Below are 8,270 nucleotides of genomic sequence, written 5' to 3' on the forward strand. Positions count from 1 at the left end.
TTGACATTTCAACGAGAGTGAATGAAACATACTTCTAGTCATCTCCTCATTCTCATGGGAAATTTTAAAAACATGTTTACAAACAAAAGTTATTGTGCGTTAGTCATAATGCCTAGCGCACAATAACTTCTATTTTGTAAACATGTTTTTGATATTTCAATGAAAGTGAGTGAGATCTAGATCTAGTCATCTCGCTCATTCTCATGGGAAATTTTGAAAACATGTTTACAAACAAAAGTTATTGTGCGTTGTGCATTATTCACCAATACATAACGTGATAAAAATATGCCGAAAATTGTATTTATTTTTTGGTATAAAATTCTGCAGAAATCCAAATTTCACTTCTAAAAAAATGTACCGGTCAATTACGAGTTTAACTCTTCAGCTGACAGGAAATATTAAGTTTTTTTATGTCAAATGAATACGGGAAACTGGGGCACTACCAAACATGGGGTAGCACCTAACACTGCAATTTTTTAATCAGATATTCGATTTCTAAAGACAAGACCTATAGGAACTTATAGGCGCATTATAGGGATACTTGTCCGCTGAAGAAATGGTCGAGATAGTCCAAGTAGTTTAGAAATAAGAATTAGTGTTTAGTACTACCCCATGTTTGGCGGTGCCCATGTTTCCTCTATACCCTGAGAAATCTTATCTACGGAAAAGTATGTATTTACCAAAAAGACAGTGTTAAAAAATACAAAAATATCTTCAAAAATCAAGTCCTAACGGCTGAATTTTTAAGATTTTTAAACGAAAATTTCAGAAAATATAGTTTAAATATTGTACTTTTATATGCTAAAATCTTAAATTAAAATATAAATTTGGTATGTAGAAAAAAATGAGAGAAAATATAGTGCTTTCCAGTCTTTTTGACCCACGTAACCCCTTAAGAGTTTCTTCGTGTTTTCCTATTGCTCTCCTAAAACATCAAGAAAATTCCAATCCTTCAATTTAAGTCCGATCCCAAATTAGGCCATTGTACCCAGTTTTTTTTGCAATATCGAGCACTTGGCGAATTTTCACTGACCATTGCTTTTTAATGGAAAAATTGATGTTTCTTAAAAGAACAAGCACAATCATTTTTACTTATTCGAGGAAAATATCAGCAGAAGTAATTGGCTTGTGGTGCAACAGGGAAGAATTTATTGAAGTGGATGGGAATTTGAAAAAGATTCTCGGTATTCAATAATGAAGTCTAAAATGTTCTTTATTTGCCACTTGTTGGTTTTTTGTATAATTTTCATTATTTATACAATCTCCTGATTGATTTTGAGAACTAGACGGGAAATGTTGACTTAGGAAAGTATAAATTACATTCCAATTTATTTAGTGATTTTGAGCTTCTGGGAGCTTTTTTTATGCATAAATCTTCTGCTATTATACTTACTTTTGTGCTGACATTTCAACACACTTTGTATGAAACATAGCTTGTGTCTTGAAATAAACCAATTGCTGGTAATCGCTATAATTACGTATTAATAAATATTTACATCTCTTATCGCCGTAAGATTGAATGGAATAAAATAATTGATTTTACTGAGAAAGCTTCCTGTTAAGCGTTTAAGTAGTGATATTGAGCAGAATTAAAACAATTTTAAATATTTCATGAAAACTCAAAAATGTAAGAACCGCTTTATTTTAAAGTTAAGCTTGCAATTAATGCACTTCTCTGCACATGACTGTATTTCTTACACTAGAAAGTTTGATTGTAGTCCCCTGCGTATATTTATGTGTAACTTACTTAATGTAAATATTTATCATGAAGTATATATAATACATTATGAGAAGAAAATCTCAGATAAGCTCTAACAGTTGAGAAATTTTTCATAATTTCATCCCATTGTCATTAATAATAGACTGGATGCTCAATCTAATGCTTTTTCATCCTCCTTTGGGACAATAGGGTGGATAAAAGGGACTTTTTAATTAAAATCTCGTATAATTTCATCGTGGACTAAAGGGGATTTCTCAAGAATGACAGATTGTACTTCATAAACAATATACTAAAATGGGAAAGAGCCTTTGATGAAGTGGGACAATTATTATTATCAAAAGCAAAAGTGTCAAGAATTTTTCAAGTATTTTTGGAGAATTTAATTGCTCGAACTCTACCGAGTGATCGATTACAATATTTCTTTTTTTTTGACACCTCGAAAATTCCGCCTTTCACCCCTTAGGTGCTTAACTTTTTAACGTGTTTTCGGGATTCAAAATATTTTTGAGGAGTGATATCGCGCTGTCTGTCTTTTCGTCTGGCTTTCAAACCATGCGCAGACCTATAGAGATCAAATGGATAAAGATAGTTATTTGGGGTATAGAGGGAACCTACATAAGTCGAATTTCGCATCATTAACATAATATTTATTCTCTGTATGTTTAAATGTCTCAAAAATATGTCATTCCATAACGACAATTTTTCAGAGTCAAACGTTAATCTGACTCTAGAGTGAGTATTTGTCAACCGATTTCGACAAATTTTAGTTCTTTGGAAAGGTCTTGGAATTTTAAACAAGTCTGAACTTGTTCCAATCGGTTATGAATTAATAAATCTTTTTTTGTTCTCAAAATCGAATTGTCTGATACCTACGCCATTTTAGTCAATCCTAAGTAATTTATAAATCGTTCCAAATTATCTAGTAATAAGTAAAAATGTTTAATGGCAAGATTAAGCTGATGTTCATAATAGACAGCGTATATAACTTCATGCAAAATGTACAAAACTATCTTAGGGTTGTAGCATCTAAATCACGAGTACGAGAATTCCGGAAAGCTGGGTCACTTTGATAAGATTTCAACAAAATGTCTAATAAAATTTGACTTGATGTAGCTCTTACAAGGTCAATTGGCGTATTATTTTTCTTGAAGTGTATTGTCTATTTTGGTAATTTTCTTTTGGACATCTATCGCAGGGATCAGAATATCACTGAAAATTAATCCACCATATAGATTTTTCTCTTGGGAAAATTCTCCGAAGAACTTTGGTAGACCTTCCAAATGAGATTTATGAGAAAATTTCAAATTTTATTAAATTTTAACTTGATTTTTATTCTGTTTCGTAAATCCTGGGGTAATTGGGTGGAGAAAATGTGTACAATGATCTTTTCTCTCCAACTTCTTTTTAATTCCTTTATCTCGGTGGAAGAAAAAGGGATACAAACAAAAGTGGATAGGAGAAAAAGGGCGCGGAATTTGGCTTTTTTTTGTGTATAATACAAAAATCTTTCAATATCGAAATTCCATTCTATGTATCAAAAAGAAGGAGATAGAGAGAATAAGAAAGTTATAAACGAGAAATTGTCGCAAAGTGAGGAAAAACGTCTGTTACTTAATATTCTATGGGAAAAGGAGGGGAAAATCGGGACCTGATGAGTTGCGAAGAGGAGAAAAACGGAAGAAAAGACAAGGAGCACAATCTAATGGAATAAAATTTTGGTGTAATGGAATTTAGCTTCTTGGAATTATCCTCAAAAAAGTTGCCAATTTTCTTTTCGTACCATCTTTCACATCTCTGACTTTTCCATCCCCTCCTCCGCACACGCGTCCAATGTTTCCCGGGTAATTTACTGGTCTTGTGAGTTCATCTGGCTGTGTTTGATTTTTTTTCTGTCATTGACCATTTGGGTATGTAGGATGAAATTTCTCTATTTGCTGGCCATCATCTGTCTGTTGGAAAATCCAGATAGCCCCCCAATGCTCAAATCTCACACTCAACATCATGCGTTCGTCCCGAATTGTATCGCTTTTTGTGTCTATTTTTGTATATTTGTATCGGATGGAGTGAAGAATGCCAAGAAATTCTTCATTATTGAACCAAAGATGTGGGGCAAATAACGTGCAATAAAATCAGAAACAGACTAACAATTAAATCAAAATACTTTGTTAGTTTGAGTCTCCACCAAGTTCGATTTCTTATCACTTTTTTTCGCATTTTTACTCTGGAGGTTCTCGCTCGGAAAATTGAGGCGCATGTAGAACTTCAAGCTATAAATTAATTTCTCAGCACCTTTCATCAACATGTGTCCATCTTGGCCTTCTGAATAAATATTTATAGTTATCTATTCATTGATGAGCACTTCTGGAGAACTAACTGTGGTGAGAATAATACAAAAATATGAAGGTCAATATTTGACTGGTTCTCTTTTCCTAAAGACTATCAATTTTCTAACTCTATGTCTATGTTTCATTATTTTCATCAGCAATTCTTGTATCTCTCTGTATAAGGGAAACTGGGGCAGTGGTAAACATGCTATGGATGTAAACTCTGATATTTTTTTAATCATATATTAGACTTCAGAGGACGAAACCTACGAGATACTATAGGGGTTCGTCCAATAACTCCGTGAACAAGGAAGAAGCATCCACACCACAGGAGGACGGTCTAAAATGGACATTATTCTTTCACTTTAAAAAAATGACTTGTTACGATTAATAATAATAATAATAATAGGGGTCCTTGCCTACGGAAAAAATAATCAACATAAATCCAAGTAATGTAGACATAAAAATCAGTGTTTACAATTACCCCATATTCATTACTGCCTCAAGTTCCCCATATCATGAAAACAATGATTGTTATATTGATATTTTTTTACATACAGTGGCGGCCAAAATAATAGAATCAGCTCCGCAAAGCCCACTATTTTACCTTTAGCAGTTTTGTTTATCCCTATTCGTTGAAATAATTTTGATATAGAAATGTCCAAAATATTACCTTACGTCAAATAAGTATTATTTTAGCCGCTAGAGGTCTCTATTTCTCACAGAATAGATTAATAGTGAAATTTGGTTTGAACAACACGATAAGACCACTTTCATTTAAATTAAATAATGTGGTCTATAAATCGAATAAATTTAAATAAAGCCATATTTAGAAACTATAAATGACAGTTTTCCAATTTTTTTGGCCGAACTGAATTTCACTACTGACGTATTCTATGTAAAGGAGAGACCTCTAGCGACCAAAACAACCCTTATTCTACGATTCTAATAATTTGAAGATTTCTGCTTCAAAATTATATCAAAAAATTGAGAAAAATACAAAAGTTAAAAAAATATAAGCTTTGCAAAGTGATTCTATTATTTTGGCTGCCACTGTATATTCTTCAAAAACTTTAGACATGGCATTTTAAGTGATATTAAATTAAAAAACTGAAATGTATTAAATGTGCCTAACCTTTCCCTGATTTGCTAGAACTTAAAAACATCTAAAGTTTTAGCCAATCAGAGAGCATGATTAATCTGATATATTTCAATGGAATATTAGGAATACAATTTATAATAAAATAATCTCTAATCATTTTAATTACCTTTGGATAATTCTACGTTTAAAAACTCTCATTTGAAATTTTTAAAGATTATTAAATAAAAAACTTGAACACGATAATGCATAATACAGGCTTCAGAACTAAAGCTTAGCCATATGGCTTAACTTTTGTAGTTCCTTATCAGTCAATGTTCTTGGTGAAATTTTCATTTAGAATTGGATATTAGGGCAAAATGATCTATTAAGAATCTGGAAAACCAGTAAAATTGATTATTATTTAGGATTTTGAGACCTTCGAGAATTGGGCTAAACATCTGGTCTGAAGACCGCTTTACGGTTTAAGCCAAGAGACGACTTAATGAGAAACTAACGGACATGTAGTCTAATCATTATTTTGATTATAAATTACGTTAACCAGTTTCTCTTAATAAGTCTATTTAAAATAAATGTATCCTGCACAGCAATTTGCCGTATGGCTTGGCTTGTCTAATTTTCCATTAACACTAAACCTATCAATACCGGTCAAATTGACCGGTATAAAAAATTTTTAAAATTAACAAATATTTAACAGTAAAAACATAAATAAATTACATAAATTTGCTCCTTGACTCTTCTAGAATGTTACTGTTTAGTGAAAATTCTTTAGATATAATTTGAAAACTTCTTAAATACAAGAAAAATACTCGAGTGTAAAATGCTTCTATTGGAAACAAATTATTCCAAATGGAGACAAGGGAAACTTTCTAATTGGAGACAAAAAGTGTAAGTGAAACCGCGACGAAAGGCTTCCAAAACTTTATTGAGTTGCTCCTGAGTGCAGGATTTGTTCTTATTCCTTGTCTTTTCTCCTTTCTCATCTAAAACAATAAGAAAATCTCTCCAAAAAAAATCATATTTCCGGGGTTTCCTATTGAAGCATTTGCAGACACTTCAGAAAAACCCTTTTTGTTCACGAAATAGGTAATTATTTCAATAGAAAACTTCACGTACCATTAACAATAAAGATTAGCACTTAATTTAACTAAAATTAACCAGAAATATGACATAAATGTTAAACAAAACGAATAAACAACAGTCACTTTATTGTTTTTTTCATTGGAAAATATGGTCAATCGATGAAAAATTCGATGGTCAAAAGGTACACTTTTAATTTTTCTGATAAATTCACAAATTAAAAGTTGTGAATATGAATGGATTTTCGCTTTATTTGGAGCAAAATTAACTAAATAATGAAAGTGAGGTATAGAAAATATATAAATTTAGTAATTAAGTACTGTATTTATCATGAAAACAGTGACGTTTCCATTTGGAGTAGCGAAAAATTTCCATTTGGAGCAAGTTTTGAATTAGCTTAATTTACCCTAGAAGAAAAGCAAGTTTAGGAATTCAACCTGACTCAGTCTCGAAGAATCTAGCGATGCCGATAAGTGACGACCTGGCATGCAAGGGAAGGGACTTGAACAAGACTACCCCGGAGCTGGGACTAAAACCCCTGGCCTACGAAGACCGCTTTAGTGATGAAAATCAAAATATTTTAATTTACTAAAATTGTAATCTGAATGTAAGTGATAAATTCTTAAAAATATTTCGTAATTTCTAAAATTCTTTTACACTTTTGAACTTTAAATATTATTAAACCAGCTCTTGTAGGCCTATTCAGTAACATAAATCTTGCAATGAATTATAAGGAAGGCTTTCAGACTTTGAACATACTTTGGCTTCGAACATTTCATATTTTTCCCATGATCTTTTAATGAATCTCACTTATTTTTTTCAGGAAATGTGTGAATGAAGACTTTCTAGTGAATTATATTGCTTTTAGGTAAGATTTATTAAAGAAATACGGAAAATATGTGAAGTGTTCGAAGTCAGAGTGTGTGCGAAGCCTTCCCCTAAACTTCCTTAATTATTGTAAATTATTTTATATTTGTGATATAAAACAATTATTCGCCAGATGATTTTCACATTGCCTTTTCTCAATTTTCACCCACAAGTAATAAAATGATTTCCAAATTAGCAGATAAATAAACAGATTAGCATGTTGCCATAAGAGGGATTACCAGGTGAAAATGTGGCAAAAATGCGCAATTTTGTTGTGGAAAGGATTGTGCGGGGTGGATTTGTATATCTAAGTCGGAATTTTCACATCTTGTAAACAATTCCATGGAGTGCTCGTCAACAATCCACCCAGCTGTGAGGTGAATATTTAACAAGATTTCTGCAAGACAGGGAGTCAGTCAACATAGAAATAAATAATGAGAAAATGTGCCCCAACACGGAGATCCCTAATGACTTCTCGAGAAGAGATGGAAATGCAAGAGGCAAATGGGTGCTTAGAGGATTTTCCTTGGGCAGGACAATGGGCACTTTCAATTTAAGTGGTCTGAGAGAACCGTTATATTGAGAGGTCAGACAGCACAAATTCCATTCTTGCTCTTCATCTTGGTTGAAAATGTGGGTGGTGGGTGGGGATTACTTTCAAAAGAGGATTTTCCCTTGGCTTCTGTGCAACACTGAAGAGATACTCATGTTCACTTCACAGCCTCACACCGCAATTTGAACTCTTTTGCTCAACACTTTGGTTCAGAGATGGCAATAAGAGTTTTCTTTCATGGCCAACAATTTTCTTAAAAAGGGAAAATAATCCGTCCGACTGACTCGCACGCTTGAAGCAAACTAAAATACAAATTTCCACTTTACAGAAATTCTCCTCATTGACCCACCACGAATACAGAAACATCCTCGTGGCGCAAGGATTGAGAGTATAATACATAAGCATCGTATGGGAAATATTCCTCAAAGAAATATTCTCTCACATTTTCCTAATGTTGTTCTCTCATGATGTTACGTTACAACTCGAGTGGGATTAGCGAGATTTTCTCTCTCTCACTTTGAAATTTTCACAACATCTTTGTGATTTTAGCGGTTGAATTTTCGAGTATCTTGAATGTTTCAGTTTTTTGAGTAACATGATCATGATGCGGTGAATCCCTCCTAAAGG

At 32.6% G+C, this 8,270-nt stretch overlaps 1 protein-coding gene across 3 annotated transcripts in view; it reads right to left on the minus strand.

The window, feature by feature from the left end:
* Nucleotides 1-7,925, minus strand: part of LOC129810320 (adenylyl cyclase 78C) — a 44,430-nt gene extending 36,505 nt beyond the window's left edge. For all 3 annotated transcript variants that reach the window (XM_055860710.1, XM_055860707.1, XM_055860711.1), the window contains exon 1: nucleotides 7,746-7,925. The gene's annotated coding sequence lies outside the window, so the exon portion shown is untranslated. The remainder of the gene's footprint in view (nucleotides 1-7,745) is intronic.
* Between the last annotated feature and the right edge of the window lie 345 nt (nucleotides 7,926-8,270).

Source organism: Phlebotomus papatasi, chromosome 1 (genome assembly GCF_024763615.1).
Source record: "Phlebotomus papatasi isolate M1 chromosome 1, Ppap_2.1, whole genome shotgun sequence".
Taxonomy (NCBI): Eukaryota; Metazoa; Arthropoda; class Insecta; order Diptera; family Psychodidae; genus Phlebotomus; species Phlebotomus papatasi.